Genomic DNA, 24492 nt, shown 5'->3' with positions numbered 1-24492 from the left:
TGGGGTTAATAAAGTGGTGAAAGAGGGGGCTTTTTGTATTTTATTTCAAATAAAGGATTTTTTGTGCTTATTTATTTTCACTTATTACAGATTGGTGATGGGGGTGTCTCATAGGCCCACCAGGGCAATTTGGGAAGAGTCGGGTAAAGTGCTGGGATTGTGGCATCTAATGGATGTGCGAGAATCCTGGGCGGCTGCAGGCTGATATTTTTAGGCTGGGTCTCTCCAGACTGAGAATACGAGACCCCAGCTGTGGGCTTTATCTTGGCTGGGTATCAAAAATTAGGGGGACCACACACTGTTTTTTTTTGTTTTGTTTTTTTTTTTAACCATTTATTTAAATAATTAAAAAACAGCATGGTGTCCCTCTTATTTTGATACCCAGCCATGATAAGCACAGCTGGGGGCTGCAACCTGTAGCTGTAGACTTTATCTGTGCTGGGTCTCATAAGGGGGGCTGTGGGAGCAGGTACAGATGAGCCTAGAATGTATGGGCTCCTTCCAGGTTAGTGGGTGTGACCAGCTGGGTTGGTGGACGTGACCGGCTTGGTTAGTCAGCTTGGCGATGTTTTCTCCCTTCCATTACAATCATGTTTCGCCCCCCATGTGATAGGGGCTGTTGAATGACGTCATACCTGGAAGGAGCCCATACACTCTAGCATCTACCGGAGACTGGTAAGTATAGCACGCTTGCTTTACTTTTTTTTTTTCTTTCTACCTTTTTTTTTTACTGCCCGAGTGTCGGATCCAGGTCAATCCCGGCTCGGCCCAGCACTCGGGTACTCTTGAACTCCTGCTGGTCTTGACATCACAGAAAAAGCGCTGTGAAGACGCCACAAAAAACACCACAGAAACGACACCAAAACCGCAGATGACTCCCAAGAGACATCCTGCCACAAGATTAGGTTTTGGTCAGGAAAAAAATGCTGCAAAAACGTCCTGTGTGAACAACATAGCCTAACAAACAGAGAGGGATTTCTGCTCTTCTTAGTGCAAGGGATCAAAGCAGCAGAATGGACAACAATACAGAAGTTCTGAGTGGCATGGATGTGAAACCAGTTCTGGAAAGAGGTAAAAGACTTGTATTAAAGCTCAGTAAGATGTTTCCGTGTATTCATAGCTTGTTTTCTCACTATTCCTCTTCCTCTCTGCCTCCATAGAGTATAATAGGAGTTATAAACTGATACAATTAAGTACTGATAGACTGTTTTGCAAGCCAGGTTAGGGTAAGTTCACACAGTGCGCTTTTCGCAGCGTTTTTGCGTGTTTTTCAGGTGCGTTTTTGCTCAGAAAACTGCAAGGGTTTGCTTCCCCAGCAAAGTCTATGAGTTTTCATTTTTGCTATCTGCACACAGCAGATAACATACGTTATCTGCATCCCTGATCAGCGCTCGGCCGCTGCAGGACGCACATATGGATTAGATGTAAAAAACAACGCAAAATACGGACAAAAAAAAAAGTCCCGCCGACGTTATCTGCATCCCTGATCAGCGCTCAGTGGGACGCATGGACGGATGCGATACAAAAGGCGTTGGGGATACGGAAAAAAAAAGTCCCTCCGAAAATTGATCACTGGTGCAGATACGTTATCTGCATCCCTGATCAGCGCTCGGGATGCACAGACGGATGATATATAAAAATGGACAGGGGATACAGGAAAAAAAAAAAGTTATACTCACAGGACCCAGAGAATTAGTAGAAGGATCACTGACCAGAGGAACTGCAGGAGGAACAGAACGCAGTGAGATGGACAGCTTTACAGGAGCAGAAGGCAGGAGGTTGGACAGCTTATCACAAGACCCAGGAAGGACCCAGCGATGGAGGCAGATATGATCGAGCCAGTGAAGACCTCGGACGACCCGGTGGAGGCAGGTAAGAGAACGTTGGAGAGGGAGAGCAGAGGTTGAGGGGGATACCAGAGAAGCAGCTGCAGAAGCAAGGAAGCAGAATAGAGATCACAGGGGAGGCAGGCAGATCTCGGGGGGAGCAGATTGGGATGTCGGGGGGCAGATCGAAGCGTGGGAGGGCAGATTACGGGGGGGAAACACGGGCAGGGGCCATCACGGGAGCGCGCAGTGGCCATCACGGGAGGGTGCAGGGGCCATCACAGGAGCACGCAGGGGGCATCAGGGGGAGCAATACTCACACAGGGCGGCGGCAGCAGCGGCGGCAGCGTGGTACTACAAGTACCAGGCAGTGCACGCTGCAGACATGCTGGGGGAGGTTCCCCAGACCATCACAAGCCAGAGGAGGGCGGTCACCTCCAGATCAGACTGCCCCACTGCACACTGATTGAAGCGATTCCGCGTCATAGCACGATCGCTCCAATCAGTGCTGCAGGGGCTGGGGGGCGACATGTTAGAGCTCCAGCTATGATGTGCTGTAGCTGCTGTGGCACCTCATAGCAGGATCTCACAGAATCTCACTGATTCAGGCATTGTTTTAGCCGAACAGTGCGAACGATGTGATTGGCGGTTCAGATTTGAACAGCCAATCACAGCGATCGTCGATGGGGGGGTGGCGATGCCACCCCCCTGGGGTCAAGCAAAGGTCCCCTGCTGTAAGAAACAGCAGAGGACATCATTTGAAAGCCGTTGCTATGGCCACGGCAATCAAATGAACTTTAGGCAGTAAAGTTCGTCCCTTGTCGTTAAGTCACGTTAAAATAGGATGTAACTTTATTGCCCGCGGTAGTGAAGGGGTTAAAAAACCTCAGTTTCCTTAGGAAATATAGTTTGCTCATCCCCTTCTTGTAGACCCTCTCTGAGTGGCATCTCCAGTCCAGTTTGCTATCCAGGTGGACCCCCAAATATTTGTAACTCTCCACCTGCTCCACCTCCTGGCCAGCAATAGTGATCGGTAAACATTCCATCTTTCTCCTGCTATAGCCGGCCACCAACTCCATAGTTTTCTTAACATTTAGTTGTAGATAGTTACCATGGCACCAATCTACAAAATTCAACACCACCCTTCTACAGTATATTCCTCATCACCCTGGTCCCCCCTAATACATCCGACTACCACAGAGTCATCCGAGAATTTTTGAAGGTGGCAAAAATCAGATTTATACCGAACATCTGATGTATACAGTGTGAATAGAAAGGGCGCTAGCATCGTTCCTTGAGGGGCACCTACACTGCTCAATAATCTGCTAGACACAACTGCTCCCATCTGTACAAACTGTGGCCGATCTGATAGGTAGTCAGTTATCCAATTTCTCATCCCCTCCTGCACCTTCATATCAGTCATCTTTTTTGAGTAGTAAGGCTAAGACCGCACTTTCCGTTTCCACCTGTGTTTCAGGTGCTTTTTAGGTCCGTTTTGAGATGCACCTTTTTCACGGCATACGTTTTGATTTTACAGCAAAGTCTTTGGAAAATGGGGATTTCTAAACCGCACTTTGCGTTTTAAAATGCTGCGTTTAATTTGCATATTTTGTGGCAAAAACCATGCGTTCAAAGAAGCAACATGTCAATTGTTTTTGCCATTTTGGGTGCGTTTTGCTAACATTGAAGTCTATGAGAAAAGGCAAAAACCAAGAAACTTCAAGTTTCCTGCATTTTACCTGCTTTTTAGGTGCTGAAAACATGCGTTTTTGACTTCAAAAACGCATTCTTTTCTGACATTAATATAATGGAATAATATGTCCCTTTACACACACACACACACATAGTCTGACAATGAAATTAAAGAAAATTATGTTTTTATTGCTATTTTAACATTAAATATTATAAAACCGCTATAATTTCATGAAATATAAATATTTTCTTTATTCCAAAATTATATGTTTTCCTTTTTTTTCTCTTTTTTCATTCTGTTTGACTATTTAATCTTTATTTAGCAGTGTCTTGATGTTCAAAACGCATCTGTCAAAACGCAGGTGAAAAAGCATGCAAAAAGCGCTGAAATTGCATCTTAAACGCGGTAAATACGCATGCGTTTTCAGCGCTAAAGTTCTGAAAAAGGCAACTTTGGTCAAATCAATTAAGCCCAAAACGTGCGTTGAGAACTGCAAGTAGGAGAACACAAAGTGCGGTCTTAGCCTAAGGCGGGCTTTGCACGTTGCGACATCGCAAGCCGATGCTGCGATGTCGCACGCGATAGGCCCCGCCCCTGTCGCAGGTTCGATATCTTGTGATAGCTGGCGTAGCGATAATTATCGCTAAGCCAGCTTCACATGCACTCACCTGTCTTGCGACCGTCGCTCTGGCCGGCGACCCGCCTCTTTCCTAAGGGGGTGGGTCGTGCGGCATCACAGCGACGTCACACGGCAGGCGGCCAATGGCAGCGGAGGGGCGGAGATGAGCAGGATGTAAACATCCCGCCCACCTCCTTCCTTCCGTATAGCCGCTGGTGGCAGGTAAGGAGATGTTCCTCGTTCCTGCGGCTTCACACACAGCGATGTGTGCAGCCGCAGGAGCGAGGAACTACATCGTACCTGTCGCGGCACCGGCATTATGGAAATGTCGGAGCCTGCACCGATGATACGATAATGACGCTTTTGCGCTCGTTCATCGTATCATCTAGGATTTACACACTACGACATTGCAAGTGACGCCGGATGTGCGTCACTTTCGATTTGACCCCACCGACATCGCACCTGCAATGTCGTAGTGTGCAAAGCCGCCCTAAGAGTGGCTGCAGGGTGTTAAATGCACTCGGGAAATCAAAGAATATTGCTCGCACAGTGTTTCTGTCATTCTCCAAAAATGAATGTACTGAATGTAACAGAGAAAGAATAGCATTGTTAACCCCCAATCTATGCCAGTAAGCAATCTGTATGGGATTAATAAAAGCCCTCACCCTCGGACTCAAGTGAGCAAGCACTAATCTTTCCAAAGCCTTCATAGCATGAGATGTTAAGGCTACAGGACGATAGTCATTTAGGGATGCAGGAGAAGTAGTCTTGGGTACCGGAACCATAAGGTAAGGTGTGGGGTGGGGAGTGGGAAGAGGTAGCTAATAATGAAGGAATGTATGACAAAATTTCTTATATTTGCATGTGCTATTTATGTACAAAGTTCCAATTTAACACTGCTCTAGCCGACAGACATAGTTACAGCATGACTACTATCGCACAGTAGGGAGAAATGGAACTGGCTGCTCTCAATGGCAGCACTCGCATCAAATGGAGTATCTGTTGATGAAAGCAGAAAAAAACATGTCTCCAGGGCTAACTGTATTGGCCATCTAAAGCTGGAGCGTTCTTCAATTGATGAAAAGTCCAGACAGATGTCTCTTGATATACGTGATATAAATCCAGCATATTCTGCAGTACTGTACACACAGCGCACGCACTCACATCTCCATCTCCATCCTTCTGCTGCAGCATGATGAATGTGCAACTTTGATAGGAGATGAAGCCTCAATTCTCAGAACCTCATTACAGGTAAATGTAATCGTTAAAGTAGTTTAAAGGATGTAAATCAAAGGTCAGTTCAGAGTAAACCAAGCGTTCCAGAGCTCTGTATAACTCAGGTGCTTTCCTAAAGACTGTTTGGGAAATTCCTATATACACATTGAACAATGAATCCCATATGTCCCTGATTTACAAGTTGAGTCTTACAGTCATATGAAAAAGTTTGGGCACCCCTATTAATGTTAACCTTTTTTCTTTATAACAATTTGGGTTTTTGCAACAGCTATTTCAGTTTCATATATCTAATAACTGTTGGACTCAGTAATATTTCTGGATTGAAATGAGGTTTATTGTACTAACAGAAAATGTGCAATCCGCATTTAAACAAAATTTGACCGGTGCAAAAGTATGGGCACCCTTATCAATTTCTTGATTTGAACACTTCTAACTACTTTTTACTGACTTACTAAAGCACTAAATTGGTTTTGTAACCTCATTGAGCTTTGAACTTCATAGGCAGGTGTATCCAATCATGAGAAAAGGTATTTAAGGTGGCCACTTGCAAGTTGTTCTCCTATTTGAATCTCCTATGAAGAGTGGCATCATGGGCTCCTCAAAACAACTCTCAAATGATTTGAAAACAAAGATTATTCAACATAGTTGTTCAGGGGAAGGTACAAAAAATTGTCTCAGAGATTTAAACTGTCAGTTTTCACTGTGAGGAACATAGTAAGGAAATGGAAGAACACAGGTACAGTTCTTGTTAAGCCCAGAAGTGGCAGGCCTAGAAAAATATCAGAAAGGCAGAGAAGAAGAATGGTGAGAATAGTCAAGGACAATCCACAGACCACCTCCAAAGACCTGCAGCATCATCTTGCTGCAGATGGTGTCAATGTGCATCGGTCAACAATACAGCGCACTTTGCACAAGGAGAAGCTGTATGGGAGAGTGATGCGAAATAAGCCATTTCTACAAGCACGCCACAAACAGAGTCGCCTGAGGTATGCAAAAGCACATTTGGACAAGCCAGTTACATTTTGTAAGAAGGTCCTGTGGACTGATGAAACAAAGATTGAGTTGTTTGGTCATACAAAAAGGTGTTATGCATGGAGGCAATAAAACACGACATTCCAAGAAAAACACTTGCTACCCACAGTACAATTTGGTGGCGGTTCCATCATGCTTTGGGGCTGTGTGGCCGATGCCGGCACCGGAAATCTTGTTAAAGTTGAGGGTCGCATGGATTTAACTCAGTATCAGCAGATTCTTGACAATAATGTGCAAGTATCAGTGACGAAGTTGAAGTTACGCAGGGGATGGATATTTCAGCAAGACAATGATCCAAAACACCGCTCCAAATCTACTCAGGCATTCATGCAGAGGAACAATTACAATGTTCTGGAATGGCTATCCCAGTCCCCAGACCTGAATATCATTGAACATCTGTGGTATGATTTGAAGCGTGCTGTCCATGCTCGGCGACCATCAAACTAAACTGAACTGGAATTGTTTTGCATGCAGGAAAGGTCAAATATACCTTCATCCAGGATCTAGGAACTCATTAAAAGCTACAGGAAGTGACTAGAGCCTGTTATTTTTGCAAAAGGAGGATCTTCAAAATATTAATGTCACTTTTATGTTGAGGTGCCCATACTTTTGCACCGGTCAAATTTTGTTTAAATGCGGATTGCACATTTTCTGTTAGTACAATAAACCTCATTTCAATCCAGAAATATTACTCAGTCCCTCAGTTATTAGATATATGAAACTGAAATAGCTGTTGCAAAAACCCAAATTGTGATAAAGAAAAAAGGTTAACATTAATAGGGGTGCCCAAACTTTTTCATATGACTGTATGTGGTAAAGGCTCTGTACACACAGAGCAGAAGTGCCATGGCTGTATTTACAACAGATAGTGCCCTATGCACCGTATTGGAATACTGCATATTCTACCGTGAGGTTGAATAGTTGATGAAATAGTGTCTAGGGCAGACCTGGACAAGGGGCGGCCCGCGAGCCACATCCGGCGCGCCTACTGTCTGTGACAGGCCCGCCCGTCTTCAGCCGGTGCAGTGGAGCCAAGCTAATGCGTGCCGGGCAGGGAGCGATACTGCAGCTCCGCACAGTCAGTGCAGGCAGCGGAACGCACGAATCTCTCCTCTGTTCCCTGCCGGCACTTTCTCTATGACACACGCGCGCCCTCAGATGTGGTCAGTACTGCGCGACGTGTGTCATTTCAAAAGTTCCCGCCCGGCAGGAGAAGAAGCGGCACAGCGGGGGCCTTCACGGAGAGAAGCAGCGGTGGAGAACACTCGGAGAACAGCATCAGCGCAGCCAGGGCCCTTACAAGAGAAGGAGCAGCTCAGCGGGGAGCCTGTACGGAGGTGCCTGAGGACGGGGACAATAACAAGGGAGAGGTAAGTAATGACTAATAAGCTGAGGAGGGGACAATGGGGGAGGGGGGGACTGGTGACTAATACTGGGGGTGTAGTGGTGTAGTTTTACAGGTGTAGTATATGGTGGTGTGTGTATAGTGGTGTAGTATATAGTGGTGTAGTATATGGGGGTGTTGTATATAGTGGTGTAGTATATGGGGGTGTTGTATATAGTGGTGTAGTAAATGGGGGTGTAGTATATTACAGGTGTAGAACATAAGGGGTGTAGTATATTACAGGTGTATATAGGGGTGTAGTGATGTAGTATATTACAGGTGTATATGGGGATGTAGTGATATAGTATATTATAGGTGTATATAGGGGGCTGTAGTGATGTAGTATATTACAGGTGTAGTATAGGGGGGTGTAGTGATGTAGTATATTACAGGTGTATATGGGGATGTAGTATATTACAGGTGTATATAGGGGTGTAGTGATGTAGTATATTACAGGTGTAGTATATAGGGGTGTAGTGATGTAGTATATTACAGGTGTATATAGGGGTGTAGAGATGTAGTACATTACAGGTGTAGTATAGGGGGGTGTAGTGATGTAGTATATTACAGGTGTAGTATAGGGGGGTGTAGTGGTGTAGTTTATTACAGGTGTAGTATATGGAGGGGGTATAGTGGTGTAGTATATTGGGTAGAACTGAGTTAATTATTAGAGATGAGCGAACCAGTCCCGGTTCGGCTCGAGGTCGGTTCGCCGAACGGAGGTCCCGTTCGAGTTCGGCTCGTCGAACGTTCGACGAACCGAACTCGAACTGCATAGGAAACAATGGCAGGCAAACACAAACACATAAAAACACCTAGAAAACACCCTCAAAGGTGTCCAAAAGGTGACAAACAACTCACAACACAAACACATGGGAAAGTGACAAGGACATATACTCATGCGAAAACAAAACAGCTGGACAAGGAAAAAGAGGAGGACACACAGATATATGAGTATATGCAAGGAAACATCGATTCCATTATTGTGCAACTTGAGCCCTGCTCATTTTAGGCTTCCAATCTGGATAAATTGCCTGAGCTCGCCACGTACGCCTTGGGGATCTTGTCGTGTCCTGCAGCCAGCGTTCTCTCGGAACCTGTCTTCAGTGCTGCTGGGGGTCTGCTGGCAGATAAGCACACGCGTCTGTCCACTGACAATGTGGACATGGCTCTCAGAGGACTTTTCTTCCCCTGGGTCAGCCAGGGGAGGCGAAAGGCACGCGTATTTTTGAGAGTGCTTCATGCAAAGCATCTTTTTCATCTTGAAAATGGGGGTCAACTGATGCCAGTCAAGTGGGGTGTGTGTGGCCCAATTAGTGGAAACGAGGGAGACTGTGGTTGGAGTCCCCTCGCTGTGTTTCTAAAAGAACCAAGATGAACAAGTCATGGCTCTCAGAGGACTTTTCTTCCCCTGCGTCAGCCAGGGGACGGCAAAGGCACGCGTATTTTTGAGAGTGCTTCATGCAAAGCATCTTTTTCATCTTGAAAATGGGGGTCAACTGATGCCAGTCAAGTGGGGTGTGTGTGGCCCAATTAGTGGAAATGAGGGAGACTGTGGTTGGAGTCCCATCGCTGTGTTTCTAAAAGAACCAAGATGAACAAGTCATGGCTCTCAGAGGACTTTTCTTCCCCTGGGTCAGCCAGGGGACGGGAAAGGCACGCGTATTTTTGAGAGTGCTTCATGCAAAGCATCTTTTTCATCTTGAAAATGGGGGTCAACTGATGCCAGTCAAGTGGGGTGTGTGTGGCCCAATTAGTGGAAACGAGGGAGACTGTGGTTGGAGTCCCCTCGCTGTGTTTCTAAAAGAACCAAGATGAACAAGTCATGGCTCTCAGAGGACTTTTCTTCCCCTGGGTCAGCCAGGGGACGGGAAAGGCACGCGTATTTTTGAGAGTGCTTCATGCAAAGCATCTTTTTCATCTTGAAAATGGGGGTCAACTGATGCCAGTCAAGTGGGGTGTGTGTGGCCCAATTAGTGGAAACGAGGGAGACTGTGGTTGGAGTCCCCTCGCTGTGTTTCTAAAAGAACCAAGATGAACAAGTCATGGCTCTCAGAGGACTTTTCTTCCCCTGGGTCAGCCAGGGGACAGGAAAGGCACGCGTATTTTTGAGAGTGCTTCATGCAAAGCATCTTTTTCATCTTGAAAATGGGGGTCAACTGATGCCAGTCAAGTGGGGTGTGTGTGGCCCAATTAGTGGAAACGAGGGAGACTGTGGTTGGAGTCCCCTCGCTGTGTTTCTAAAAGAACCAAGATGAACAAGTCATGGCTCTCAGAGGACTTTTCTTCCCCTGGGTCAGCCAGGGGACGGGAAAGGCACGCGTATTTTTGAGAGTGCTTCATGCAAAGCATCTTTTTCATCTTGAAAATGGGGGTCAACTGATGCCAGTCAAGTGGGGTGTGTGTGGCCCAATTAGTGGAAACGAGGGAGACTGTGGTTGGAGTCCCCTCGCTGTGTTTCTAAAAGAACCAAGATGAACAAGTCATGGCTCTCAGAGGACTTTTCTTCCCCTGGGTCAGCCAGGGGACGGCAAAGGCACGCGTATTTTTGAGAGTGCTTCATGCAAAGCATCTTTTTCATCTTGAAAATGGGGGTCAACTGATGCCAGTCAAGTGGGGTGTGTGTGGCCCAATTAGTGGAAACGAGGGAGACTGTGGTTGGAGTCCCCTCGCTGTGTTTCTAAAAGAACCAAGATGAACAAGTCATGGCTCTCAGAGGACTTTTCTTCCCCTGGGTCAGCCAGGGGACGGCAAAGGCACGCGTATTTTTGAGAGTGCTTCATGCAAAGCATCTTTTTCATCTTGAAAATGGGGGTCAACTGATGCCAGTCAAGTGGGGTGTGTGTGGCCCAATTAGTGGAAACGAGGGAGACTGTGGTTGGAGTCCCCTCGCTGTGTTTCTAAAAGAACCAAGATGAACAAGTCATGGCTCTCAGAGGACTTTTCTTCCCCTGGGTCAGCCAGGGGACGGGAAAGGCACGCGTATTTTTGAGAGTGCTTCATGCAAAGCATCTTTTTCATCTTGAAAATGGGGGTCAACTGATGCCAGTCAAGTGGGGTGTGTGTGGCCCAATTAGTGGAAACGAGGGAGACTGTGGTTGGAGTCCCCTCGCTGTGTTTCTAAAAGAACCAAGATGAACAAGTCATGGCTCTCAGAGGACTTTTCTTCCCCTGGGTCAGCCAGGGGACGGGAAAGGCACGCGTATTTTTGAGAGTGCTTCATGCAAAGCATCTTTTTCATCTTGAAAATGGGGGTCAACTGATGCCAGTCAAGTGGGGTGTGTGTGGCCCAATTAGTGGAAACGAGGGAGACTGTGGTTGGAGTCCCCTCGCTGTGTTTCTAAAAGAACCAAGATGAACAAGTCATGGCTCTCAGAGGACTTTTCTTCCCCTGGGTCAGCCAGGGGACGGCAAAGGCACGCGTATTTTTGAGAGTGCTTCATGCAAAGCATCTTTTTCATCTTGAAAATGGGGGTCAACTGATGCCAGTCAAGTGGGGTGTGTGTGGCCCAATTAGTGGAAACGAGGGAGACTGTGGTTGGAGTCCCCTCGCTGTGTTTCTAAAAGAACCAAGATGAACAAGTCATGGCTCTCAGAGGACTTTTCTTCCCCTGGGTCAGCCAGGGGACGGGAAAGGCACGCGTATTTTTGAGAGTGCTTCATGCAAAGCATCTTTTTCATCTTGAAAATGGGGGTCAACTGATGCCAGTCAAGTGGGGTGTGTGTGGCCCAATTAGTGGAAACGAGGGAGACTGTGGTTGGAGTCCCCTCGCTGTGTTTCTAAAAGAACCAAGATGAACAAGTCATGGCTCTCAGAGGACTTTTCTTCCCCTGGGTCAGCCAGGGGACGGGAAAGGCACGCGTATTTTTGAGAGTGCTTCATGCAAAGCATCTTTTTCATCTTGAAAATGGGGGTCAACTGATGCCAGTCAAGTGGGGTGTGTGTGGCCCAATTAGTGGAAACGAGGGAGACTGTGGTTGGAGTCCCCTCGCTATGTTTTACATGATTTTCGAAGGGCATGACGAGCCTAAGAGGTTGAGTTTCATCATCTGCAACTTGTTGGCAACAGAAAGGCTGCCTTTACACCCTTTTGAGACCGAGGATTTTCGAGACCTTATGCCCATTGCAGTGCCCCAAGAGCCGATGGCCAGTCGTCACTCCTTCTCCAAGAGAGGCGTGCCCGCGCTACCACAGTAGGTCCCACACAACCTCACCGATTCCTTGAGAAACTCTGTGTGTGACAGGGTGCATTTCAACACAGATACTTGGACCAGTAAGCATGGACAGGGGAGTTACATGTTGCTGACTGGGCACTGGGTAACTATGGTGAGAGATGGAGAAGGGTTTGCTGTACAAGTCTTGCCGTCCCCACAACTTGTGTGTCAATCCTTCCTCTGTATGTACAAGTTCCTCCACTGCTTCTGCCTCCTCAACCTCGTGTGGGTCCTCCACCTCGGCCCAAACCCTGTGTGGTCAGGCCACCATTCCTTGTAACTGCGCCCAAGGAATCCCACACACCTCCTTACTATGCTGGCAGCAGAGCTCAAGGCCATCATGCGGTCAAATGTTTACTTTGAAATGTAGGGGAAATGTGAGACACCGCTGAGGAATTGTGGACGGTTAGCTCTGGAGAGTGAGACCGAGTTTCATCAATGGTTGTCTACAGTCAACCAGCAGTCAGGGAAGGTCGGGTGCGACAATGATGCAAACCAGTCTGCGACCCTTCTTCAGGGCAATGTGACACACGTGCCTTGTATGGCTCATGTGTTGAACACTATCCCTGCCTACATGGCCTTCTGCAGAGGGCACGGTGTAACGCCTGCCTGGCTCGACACACTCAGATGGGCTGTAAAGGATAGGCTAGAGGCAAGCCACTCACCAAGCTGGATACCCAGAACCCTGAAACCCTTTAACCCCTATACAGTGATTTGGAATTACACAGGGCCCACGTTGATCAATACCTGTGGAAGGCTGCAGTTCCAGAGAATAGTAGTCATGCAGGTTCAAAAACATTAATTGAGGAAGAGGAACAGAATGGGATGGCCAGGACTTAATCAGAAAACAAGCAGAGGTGAAATGCGGATCGGCCAACGAGGTACATAAACAGCAAGCAGGAAACGTAGTCAGGTAACAAGCACACAAACTCATAAAACTGAACTGGGGGTAACAGTAACAAGAGGTTCATAGCTTTGTCTGGCAGTGGTCTGCAGACAGGAGGGGCCTAAAAAAGGGTGTGGTGTCTTCCCATTGGGACCAGAGTACAAATTGATTGAGTGGACTACGTTGGTGACTTAAAAGCCGTGTGCGGCAATGATGCAAACCTGTCTGCGGCCCTTCGTCAGGGCAATGTGACACACGGGCCTTGTATGGCTCACGTGTTGAATCTGATTCTCCAGCAATTTTTAAAATACCATCCCGGCCTACATGGCCTTGTGCAGCGGGCACGCTGCTATGTGGTCACTTTCATCCTTCGCACCCAGCAGCTCAACAACTTTCATCGCTCCGGAAGTCTTAGGGTCTGGCAGTTAAACGCCGGAAATGCGATGTTCCGACACGCAGGAATTGGAATCTGCACATTTTGCAGCGTGTGTGGCAGCACCGCAGAGCCCTGCTGAAATACGGTATGACGTATACCCTGGGCTAACTTGATCCAGAGGTGGTGCAGATCACGCTGCTGGAGTGGTGTCAGATCAAGGACCTATGCACCCTTCTACACAGTTTCCAAATGTCGACGAAGATGTTTAGCACTGGCAATGCCATTCTCAGCGTGACAATTCTGGTCATCTACATGATGGAGCACACTGTAAGCATTATTCGGAGTCAGGTATTGGTCCAAGAGGAAGGTGAGGAAGTACAGGAGGAGTCATATGCAGAAGGGATAATAAGATCTACAAGGTCCATACGGTAAGCGGCACCTAGGCAGCAGTTATGGTGGGGGATAGGGATTAACAAGGGCGCATAGTATCAGCAAAATTTGTTGAGGAAGGTGCAGGAGCCATGAAGAAATGGAGGACGAACTTGCGATGGGCATGGAAGACTCAGCAGATGAGTGAGAGCTTGCTCACATTTCGGTTGTGCGAGGTTGGGGGGAGAGGGCAGAGGAAGGAGGCACGATTCTCACCTCTCTGCCACCAACACACCAAGGACTTGGTCCTCCTGGATGCACAAGACACATGAGCGTCTTCTTGCTGCACTACCTACAACATGACCCTCGGATTGTACGAATTCGAAGTAATGCTAACTACTGGGTTGCCACACTGTTAGATCCCCGGTACAAGCCAAAATTTGGCGAAATAATTCCTGCCATATAAAGGGACGCACGTGTACAGGAGTATCTTCAGAAGGTGTTACGCAATCTTCGATCTGCTTTTCCACTAAACACCAGTGCTGCACAGAGTGAATCTCAACGGTTTGTCATGGATAGGAGGAAATGGTCTTTTACTTGTCCACATCTGAGGGACCGAGGGGTGGCTGTTGTGCTGAGATGGCATTGAGTAATAACAGCAAAAACTCAACAGAGCAGGCCACTTATCAATTAATCGTGGATATAGCAAAATAAGAGGCTAAAATTTAACTTTTAATTCTAAAATATTAAAAGCCCAAGGGGATACATGTAACCATGTAACTCAAGTGCTCTAGATGTAAAATGATACTTATCAAAGCACAAGAGTCAATGATGTATAACAAACATAACAGAAAAACACAATATACATAAATCATAAATTGAGTAGATTATATCCACCCGTGGGACAGTGGTCCATGTGATAGGGAAGAAAAAATAATCAAAAAAACTCAATATACCTAAATTAAGAGCTAGATATCGGTCCTCAGTGGAAAAGACCAATATAAATATTATTGCTCAGTATACATATAAATGAGAACAATCTCACCCATGTTCGGTGGTCTAGGGCAAAACAGGATCTCCTCCGTGTTGGTCCTCTTTGTGTCGTCAGGTTGTCACTGACCCTACATGAACTCAGGAGATAAATCAAAACCTGTTGCCCAAACTTCCGTCCTAACAAGGACAGACCACAGCTGGCCCTCTCTATATACCCCTACACTGATCCTATCCACGTCCCGACGCGTTTCGTCGTACAAGACTCATCAGGGGACTCCAGTGTATAGATAGAGGCCAGAGGTCCTAAGCCCTCGCTCCCAGAATAACATGAGGGAACCAGAGCCACAGTGACAAAGGGTATATAAATGATAATGGTCCAATCAAAGTTGTGGATCAATTAGGAGACTCACCAGTGGTGATTCAGATAAGCAGGTGGTACATATTAATGTCCCATGATAACGCCACCTCCAGTGTCAACCTCGTGTGCAAGTGGAACGCAAGCAGCGTCCACGTAAGGATCCCAGCAGCGCACTTCCGGTCTCGCGACGATAAACCGGAAGTACGTCAAAGTAGGGGCGGGACCGTTGTTACACACTAATGTGCCCGCTCCAAGCCAAAGATACAGGGCGGCGTTCAAACCGCCCACCGGAAGTGAGGTAACGCGATCGCAAGGCAATGGGAATGGCTAATGAAACATGTCCACGTAAAGCTCCCCACCGCCCATTCCATGAGATCACGAGTCATGATGACACGCCCTACACTCCCAGCGCTCAGGATGCATGTAGGGAAACAAGTCCCAGTCCGATACACATACCGTGCACCGGATCGGTTACCGGCATCATACTCAGAGCAAAAAAGAGGAACAAAACACACCATCCTCAAGATGGGGGCATGATGTAAATCGCAGTGCTCTTGTCCCAATAGAGAACGCAAAACCCAATATATGGAGGGGGTACATTTACACATAAAAAGGGACACATTATCATGTGCACCTATCAAGGAATAACCACACATCCCAGCAAGAGTCATCCAAATGAGCATTATTAAGTGTAATCAGTTTTCGTCACACATTAAGGTTATAGTCATGTTACCCAGATATTACAAGTGTGCACATATCCAGGATTTCACATATGTGGAGGGATTATTCACTATGTTTACTGTCCCTCCAGGACTATACAGGTCACATATACTTCAAAGATTAATCAAGGTTATCATTGGCTAATAATTCTCCTACTAGATAAAGCTGGCAAATTGAAGCTGTTCATTAAGGCCCTCCGGGGCCGAGGTGCCTAGTCTAAAAATCCATTTTGTTTCCTTTTGGAGAACACACCTATCCCAGTCCCCACCCCGTTTCGGTCTGGGGACGACATCAATACCCACAAAACGGATGGCAGAAGGGTTGCCACCATGTTTAGCCCAGATGTGTCTGGCTAGGGGCTTGTCCCTCTTGTGTTCGATGTCGCCAAGGTGGTCTCCAATTCTTCGCCTGAATTCTCGGATCGTTTTTCCCACATATTCCAAGCCACAATTGCAGGTAGCTTTGTAAATCACTCCTTGAGTGCGACAATTTATGAAATGGCGTATTTCAAAGTTTCTGTCCAGCACCATACTCCTAAACGTTTTCCCAACTTCCAGGTAGGGGCATGCTATGCATTTAGAGCATCTAAAGCAGCCCTTCACCTCCCTGGACAGCCAATTGGTTTCCTGGTGTCGTTCGAAGTGGCTGTGCACCAGCCTATCACCAAGAGATCTCCCTTTTTTGTAGGTGATCAGAGGTCGTTTAGGCAAGGAGGAACCCACATCTCTATCCATTAAAAGAATAGGCCAGTGATTCTCCAGTATTTTACGAATTTCAGTGGCTCCATTATTGAAAGTTGTGATGAAGCGAGAGAAAACATTCTGCTCCAATGGCCTCTCCCGGTCCATCAACAATTCCATTCTAGGGGTATTTTTCGCTTCATTATAAGCTCTTTTAAGTATCTCCCCAGGGTAGCCCCTCTCTTTAAAGCGGTCACGGAGCTCCCTTGATTGGCTCTCAAAGACCCTTTTATCTGAACAGTTCCTCCGTAAACGGAGGAACTGTCCCTTGGGGATCCCTCTCCTCATGTGGAAGGGATGACTGCTCTCCCACATGAGGAGAGAGTTGGTGGCAGTGGGCTTACAGTAAGTAGAGGTGGAGATCTCGCCATTCCCACTTTTCTGGATGAGAATGTCCAGGAAGGGGAGATTGTCTTCCCCAATGACATATGTGAAGGTCAGCCCCACATCGTTTTGATTAAGGCCCGCTACATAGTTAGACAGTTCCATCCTCGACCCTGTCCATACAATCAGTATGTCATCTATGTAGCGGGCCCATATCTCAAATTTGGACGTAGATTCTTCCATTTCTTCCACAAAAATCCGCGTCTCCTCCCACCAACCCAGGAGCAAATTGGCATAAGAGGGAGCACATGGGCTCCCCATAGCCGTGCCCCTGAGTTGGTGGTAGATCCGCCCATCGAAGGTGAAGATATTTCTCGTCAAGCAAAACTCCAAAAGCCTCAGGACGAATCTGTTATGCTCCCTGAACTGACAGCCCCGCGTGTTCAGAAAGTACTCCACCGCCTCAAGTCCCTTGGCATGGGGAATAGAGGAGTAGAGAGCCTCAACGTCCACACTTCCAAGAAGGGTGCCCTCACTAACTGATATACCATCTAGTTTCCTCAGTAAGTCTGGTGTATCTTTCACAAATGAGGGTAGGGCTGCAACAAATGGTTTGAGAATTTTATCCAAGTATATACCACAATTTTGGGTCAAGTTGTTAATCCCAGAAACTATTGGCCTACCCTTCAAAGGGCAAAGGCCTTTATGAACCTTTGGTAGGCAATAGAAGGTCGCCATTGTTGGTTCTTTTGGGAGAAGAAAGTCATACTCAGTTTTACTGATTACTTCAGACAAAAGGCCATCATCCAGGATACCTTTAAGTTCGCTCAGATACCGACCTGTCGGATTGGCAGGAAGTCTCTCGTAACCAGTCCTATCATTCAGGATCTTGGTACACATATCAGCATACTGGTCAGCATCCATGACAACCACATTGCCCCCTTTATCCGAGGGTTTAATGACAATGTGGTTGTCATGTTCCAATTCTCTCAAAACCCCCATCTCTTCCTTCGTGAGATTATATGGTGTATAGAGAGTGGATTGAGAGATAGATCTAATTTCTCGAGTGACAAGTTCCTCAAAAACATCAATTGCCGATTGATCCCCAGAGGGGGGAGGAAATTTCGTGCTCTTGTTTTTTAGATCGGTAAAAGGTCCCCTACCCTGGAGACTGGGGTCGATGGTACCGATACTTTCCAGTAGGCGTATATCTGGTAAAAGGTCAGGTGGAATATCAAGATCCTGACACAGTCTGGTATCCTGACGTAAAAAATGTTTCCTCCACCTGACCTTTCGTAGAAAAAGATTCAGATCTTTAATGGCTTCAAAGGTGTCGAAATTAGAGGTGGGGACAAAGGATAACCCCCTCTTAAGGAGATTAACCTCCATGCTGCCCAGAGTTTTTTTGGACAGGTTAATAACCTGTACACTGGAGATTAACTCCTGGGCTGCTGGAGCCGGTTCCTGAGGGGATAGGGTTCTAAAAAAGGACTCAGTGGTGAAATACCTCCCCTATCACCAGATCTAGAGCCTCTTCTTCCCCTCCCTCTCCCCCTTCCTCTATTCCTGTTACCCCTCTGTCTCCTATAGTTATCACTATCCGAAAAGTCAGTATCTGTGGAGGATGGCTCACATTCAGTCAGCTGGCCAGGCAACTGGTTATTGACTACCTGGTACGCCCGATTATCTTTAAAATCGGAGTAATCCCTCATATACTGCTTATGCTTCCTCTCTTTTAATCTGTATTGGAAACGTTCCAATTCGTCCTTCAGTTTATTCTCTTTGGTGGTAAAATCAGATTCACCTGAGAACTTTTTGGTTATGTCAATGCTTTCCTTCAATCTGTCATCCAGCTGGGAGAGATTAGCTCGTTCCTCCTCCAACATCAATTGCATCAACCGTATTGAGCTATTGGTTGCTTCTCTCTCCCAGTTGGTGACAAAATCTGGATTTCTGTACCTAGAACCCGCCGTAAGGTGAATACGGAGGCCACGTGGAACTATGCCTGCTTTAATGTAGCTCTCCAAACTCTTCACCTCCCACCAAGACACCACCTGGTCCTTGTACACCTGTGTAAGTTCCTTGAATGCCACTCCATAGGAGGGAGTATACCTCTTTTGTACAAATCCTTGATCAGAAAATATTTGTTGTGCTTCAGCCAACCAATCCTCGGTATTCAATCCAGTAGTCAAAAAACCAGCCATACCTCGTTTCAAAACAGTAATAACAGCAAAAACTCAACAGAGCAGGCCACTTATCAATTAATCGTGGATATAGCAAAATAAGAGGCTAAAATTTAACTTTTAATTCTAAAATATTAAAAGCCCAAGGGGATACATGTAACCATGTAACTCAAGTGCTCTAGATGTAAAATGATACTTATCAAAGCACAAGAGTCAATGATGTATAACAAACATAACAGAAAAACACAATATACATAAATCATAAATTGAGTAGATTATATCCACCCGTGGGACAGTGGTCCATGTGATAGGGAAGAAAAAATAATCAAAAAAACTCAATATACCTAAATTAAGAGCTAGATATCGGTCCTCAGTGGAAAAGACCAATACAAATATTATTGCTCAGTATACATATAAATGAGAACAATCTCACCCATGTTCGGTGGTCTAGGGCAAAACAGGATCTCCTCCGTGTTGGTCCTCTTTGTGTCGTCAGGTTGTCACTGACCCTACATGAACTCAGGAGATAAATCAAAACCTGTTGCCCAAACTTCCGTCCTAACAAGGACAGACCACAGCTGGCCCTCTCTATATACCCCTACACTGATCCTATCCACGTCCCGACGCGTTTCGTCGTACAAGACTCATCAGGGGACTCCAGTGTATAGATAGAGGCCAGAGGTCCTAAGCCCTCGCTCCCAGAATAACATGAGGGAACCAGAGCCACAGTGACAAAGGGTATATAAATGATAATGGTCCAATCAAAGTTGTGGATCAATTAGGAGACTCACCAGTGGTGATTCAGATAAGCAGGTGGTACATATTAATGTCCCATGATAACGCCACCTCCAGTGTCAACCTCGTGTGCAAGTGGAACGCAAGCAGCGTCCACGTAAGGATCCCAGCAGCGCACTTCCGGTTTCGCGACGATAAACCGGAAGTACGTCAAAGTAGGGGCGGGACCGTTGTTACACACTAATGTGCCCGCTCCAAGCCAAAGATACAGGGCGGCGTTCAAACCGCCCACCGGAAGTGAGGTAACGCGATCGCAAGGCAATGGGAATGGCTAATGAAACATGTCCACGTAAAGCTCCCCACCGCCCATTCCATGAGATCACGAGTCATGATGACACGCCCTACACTCCCAGCGCTCAGGATGCATGTAGGGAAACAAGTCCCAGTCCGATACACATACCGTGCACCGGATCGGTTACCGGCATCATACTCAGAGCAAAAAAGAGGAACAAAACACACCATCCTCAAGATGGGGGCATGATGTAAATCGCAGTGCTCTTGTCCCAATAGAGAACGCAAAACCCAATATATGGAGGGGGTACATTTACACATAAAAAGGGACACATTATCATGTGCACCTATCAAGGAATAACCACACATCCCAGCAAGAGTCATCCAAATGAGCATTATTAAGTGTAATCAGTTTTCGTCACACATTAAGGTTATAGTCATGTTACCCAGATATTACAAGTGTGCACATATCCAGGATTTCACATATGTGGAGGGATTATTCACTATGTTTACTGTCCCTCCAGGACTATACAGGTCACATATACTTCAAAGATTAATCAAGGTTATCATTGGCTAATAATTCTCCTACTAGATAAAGCTGGCAAATTGAAGCTGTTCATTAAGGCCCTCCGGGGCCGAGGTGCCTAGTCTAAAAATCCATTTTGTTTCCTTTTGGAGAACACACCTATCCCAGTCCCCACCCCGTTTCGGTCTGGGGACGACATCAATACCCACAAAACGGATGGCAGAAGGGTTGCCACCATGTTTAGCCCAGATGTGTCTGGCTAGGGGCTTGTCCCTCTTGTGTTCGATGTCGCCAAGGTGGTCTCCAATTCTTCGCCTGAATTCTCGGATCGTTTTTCCCACATATTCCAAGCCACAATTGCAGGTAGCTTTGTAAATCACTCCTTGAGTGCGACAATTTATGAAATGGCGTATTTCAAAGTTTCTGTCCAGCACCATACTCCTAAACGTTTTCCCAACTTCCAGGTAGGGGCATGCTATGCATTTAGAGCATCTAAAGCAGCCCTTCACCTCCCTGGACAGCCAATTGGTTTCCTGGTGTCGTTCGAAGTGGCTGTGCACCAGCCTATCACCAAGAGATCTCCCTTTTTTGTAGGTGATCAGAGGTCGTTTAGGCAAGGAGGAACCCACATCTCTATCCATTAAAAGAATAGGCCAGTGATTCTCCAGTATTTTACGAATTTCAGTGGCTCCATTATTGAAAGTTGTGATGAAGCGAGAGAAAACATTCTGCTCCAATGGCCTCTCCCGGTCCATCAACAATTCCATTCTAGGGGTATTTTTCGCTTCATTATAAGCTCTTTTAAGTATCTCCCCAGGGTAGCCCCTCTCTTTAAAGCGGTCACGGAGCTCCCTTGATTGGCTCTCAAAGACCCTTTTATCTGAACAGTTCCTCCGTAAACGGAGGAACTGTCCCTTGGGGATCCCTCTCCTCATGTGGAAGGGATGACTGCTCTCCCACATGAGGAGAGAGTTGGTGGCAGTGGGCTTACGGTAAGTAGAGGTGGAGATCTCGCCATTCCCACTTTTCTGGATGAGAATGTCCAGGAAGGGGAGATTGTCTTCCCCAATGACATATGTGAAGGTCAGCCCCACATCGTTTTGATTAAGGCCCGCTACATAGTTAGACAGTTCCATCCTCGACCCTGTCCATACAATCAGTATGTCATCTATGTAGCGGGCCCATATCTCAAATTTGGACGTAGATTCTTCCATTTCTTCCACAAAAATCCGCGTCTCCTCCCACCAACCCAGGAGCAAATTGGCATAAGAGGGAGCACATGGGCTCCCCATAGCCGTGCCCCTGAGTTGGTGGTAGATCCGCCCATCGAAGGTGAAGATATTTCTCGTCAAGCAAAACTCCAAAAGCCTCAGGACGAATCTGTTATGCTCCCTGAACTGACAGCCCCGCGTGTTCAGAAAGTACTCCACCGCCTCAAGTCCCTTGGCATGGGGAATAGAGGAGTAGAGAGCCTCAACGTCCACACTTCCAAGAAGGGTGCCCTCACTAACTGATATACCATCTAGTTTCCTCAGTAAGTCTGGTGTATCTTTCACAAATGAGGGTAGGGCTGCAACAAATGGTTTGAGAATTTTATCCAAGTATATACCACAATTTTGGGTCAAGTTGTTAATCCCAGAAACTATTGGCCTACCCTTCAAAGGGCAAAGGCCCTTATGAACCTTTGGTAGGCAATAGAAGGTCGCCATTGTTGGTTCTTTTGGGAGAAGAAAGTCATACTCAGTTTTACTGATTACTTCAGACAAAAGGCCATCATCCAGGATACCTTTAAGTTCGCTCAGATACCGACCTGTCGGATTGGCAGGAAGTCTCTCGTAACCAGTCCTATCATTCAGGATCTTGGTACACATATCAGCATACTGGTCAGCATCCATGACAACCACATTGCCCCCTTTATCCGAGGGTTTAATGACAATGTGGTTGTCATGTTCCAATTCTCTCAAAACCCCCATCTCTTCCTTCGTGAGATTATATGGTGTATAGAGAGTGGATTGAGAGATAGATCTAATTTCTCGAGTGACAAGTTCCTCAAAAACATCAATTGCCGATTGATCCCCAGAGGGGGGAGGAAATTTCGTGCTCTTGTTTTTTAGATCGGTAAAAGGTCCCCTACCCTGGAGACTGGGGTCGATGGTACCGATACTTTCCAGTAGGCGTATATCTGGTAAAAGGTCAGGTGGAATATCAAGATCCTGACACAGTCTGGTATCCTGACGTAAAAAATGTTTCCTCCACCTGACCTTTCGTAGAAAAAGATTCAGATCTTTAATGGCTTCAAAGGTGTCGAAATTAGAGGTGGGGACAAAGGATAACCCCCTCTTAAGGAGATTAACCTCCATGCTGCCCAGAGTTTTTTTGGACAGGTTAATAACCTGTACACTGGAGATTAACTCCTGGGCTGCTGGAGCCGGTTCCTGAGGGGATAGGGTTCTAAAAAAGGACTCAGTGGTGAAATACCTCCCCTATCACCAGATCTAGAGCCTCTTCTTCCCCTCCCTCTCCCCCTTCCTCTATTCCTGTTACCCCTCTGTCTCCTATAGTTATCACTATCCGAAAAGTCAGTATCTGTGGAGGATGGCTCACATTCAGTCAGCTGGCCAGGCAACTGGTTATTGACTACCTGGTACGCCCGATTATCTTTAAAATCGGAGTAATCCCTCATATACTGCTTATGCTTCCTCTCTTTTAATCTGTATTGGAAACGTTCCAATTCGTCCTTCAGTTTATTCTCTTTGGTGGTAAAATCAGATTCACCTGAGAACTTTTTGGTTATGTCAATGCTTTCCTTCAATCTGTCATCCAGCTGGGAGAGATTAGCTCGTTCCTCCTCCAACATCAATTGCATCAACCGTATTGAGCTATTGGTTGCTTCTCTCTCCCAGTTGGTGACAAAATGGGCTTTTACTTGTCCACATCTGAGGGACCGAGGGCTGACTGCTGGGCTGAGATGGCATTGAGTACGGTGTCCCTGCAGAGTTGCACTTTTGGTCATATACAAAATGAGTTGAAAAAGGACAGATGCGGGTGAAAAGGGGAACAGGTGTGTTGGAAAGGGGAAAAAAGTTTTGGTCCGTGGGTTTGGTGGTTAAGCAAAAGTAACATTTGATGAAGAAACACCATCTGTTACGGTGGGACTGGCAGATTTGGATAAGGTGGTATATACTATGTTACCGCTATATAACGAAAATTAATAAGAAAAGAAAGATAAAGGTATATATCCCCATCAGCAGTCAGTGTCCACCATGGTCCCAGATGGAAAAGGAGAGGTTGGCAACTGGAAGGTTCGGTGGAGGATACAGAGCTGTGTGGCTATGAAACTAATAGTAGCCTGAACCAAGTTAGACGCCACTCGGATCTTGAGACTGGGAGCCCTGTTAGCGTCACAGGGTCCACACGCCCACCCAGCCCAGGAACTCCCTGTTAACATCACAGGGGCCATTCAGTACGCTGACCGTGTGCATTGGGGCCACACCTGTGAACAGCAGGCGCATCAGCAGCAGCAGGCCTGTTAATGCCACTGGGCTGCACAAGCAGGACTTGTAGGACAGGAGCTGGTCTTAACCGTTCTGCGTTACCAACTGTGGTGGCGGCCTGCATCAACGCCCTATCCCTGCCTACCTCTGGCCTAAAGCCACAATGGGTTCAACACATGGAGGTGTGCTCTTTGGAGCATAATAGAAGACTGCGCACCTCCTTGTTGTCTCCAGCACCTTCTATAACCTGGGTCCGCCCCAAACCAGGGTGGACCACAATGCACCTCCTGGAGACAAAAGCAGAGTGACACGTCATGAGTGGCATAACTAGCGTCCTATTTGGAACCGCAACTTCAATGATGACCTCATGGCTGTCATGACCCAAACACCTCACCAGTCATCGTCTGACCATCAATAATGAGGTGACAAGTCATAGAGGCGGGCCTCTGCAAGCCATTTTGGAGTGGCCTGGCCACATCGTCAGGACACCTG

The sequence above is a fragment of the Anomaloglossus baeobatrachus genome, chromosome 3 (genome assembly GCF_048569485.1).
Source record: "Anomaloglossus baeobatrachus isolate aAnoBae1 chromosome 3, aAnoBae1.hap1, whole genome shotgun sequence".
NCBI lineage: Eukaryota > Metazoa > Chordata > Amphibia > Anura > Aromobatidae > Anomaloglossus > Anomaloglossus baeobatrachus.
The sequence above is the reverse complement of the archived record's forward strand: the minus strand, read 5'-3'. Positions refer to the sequence as shown.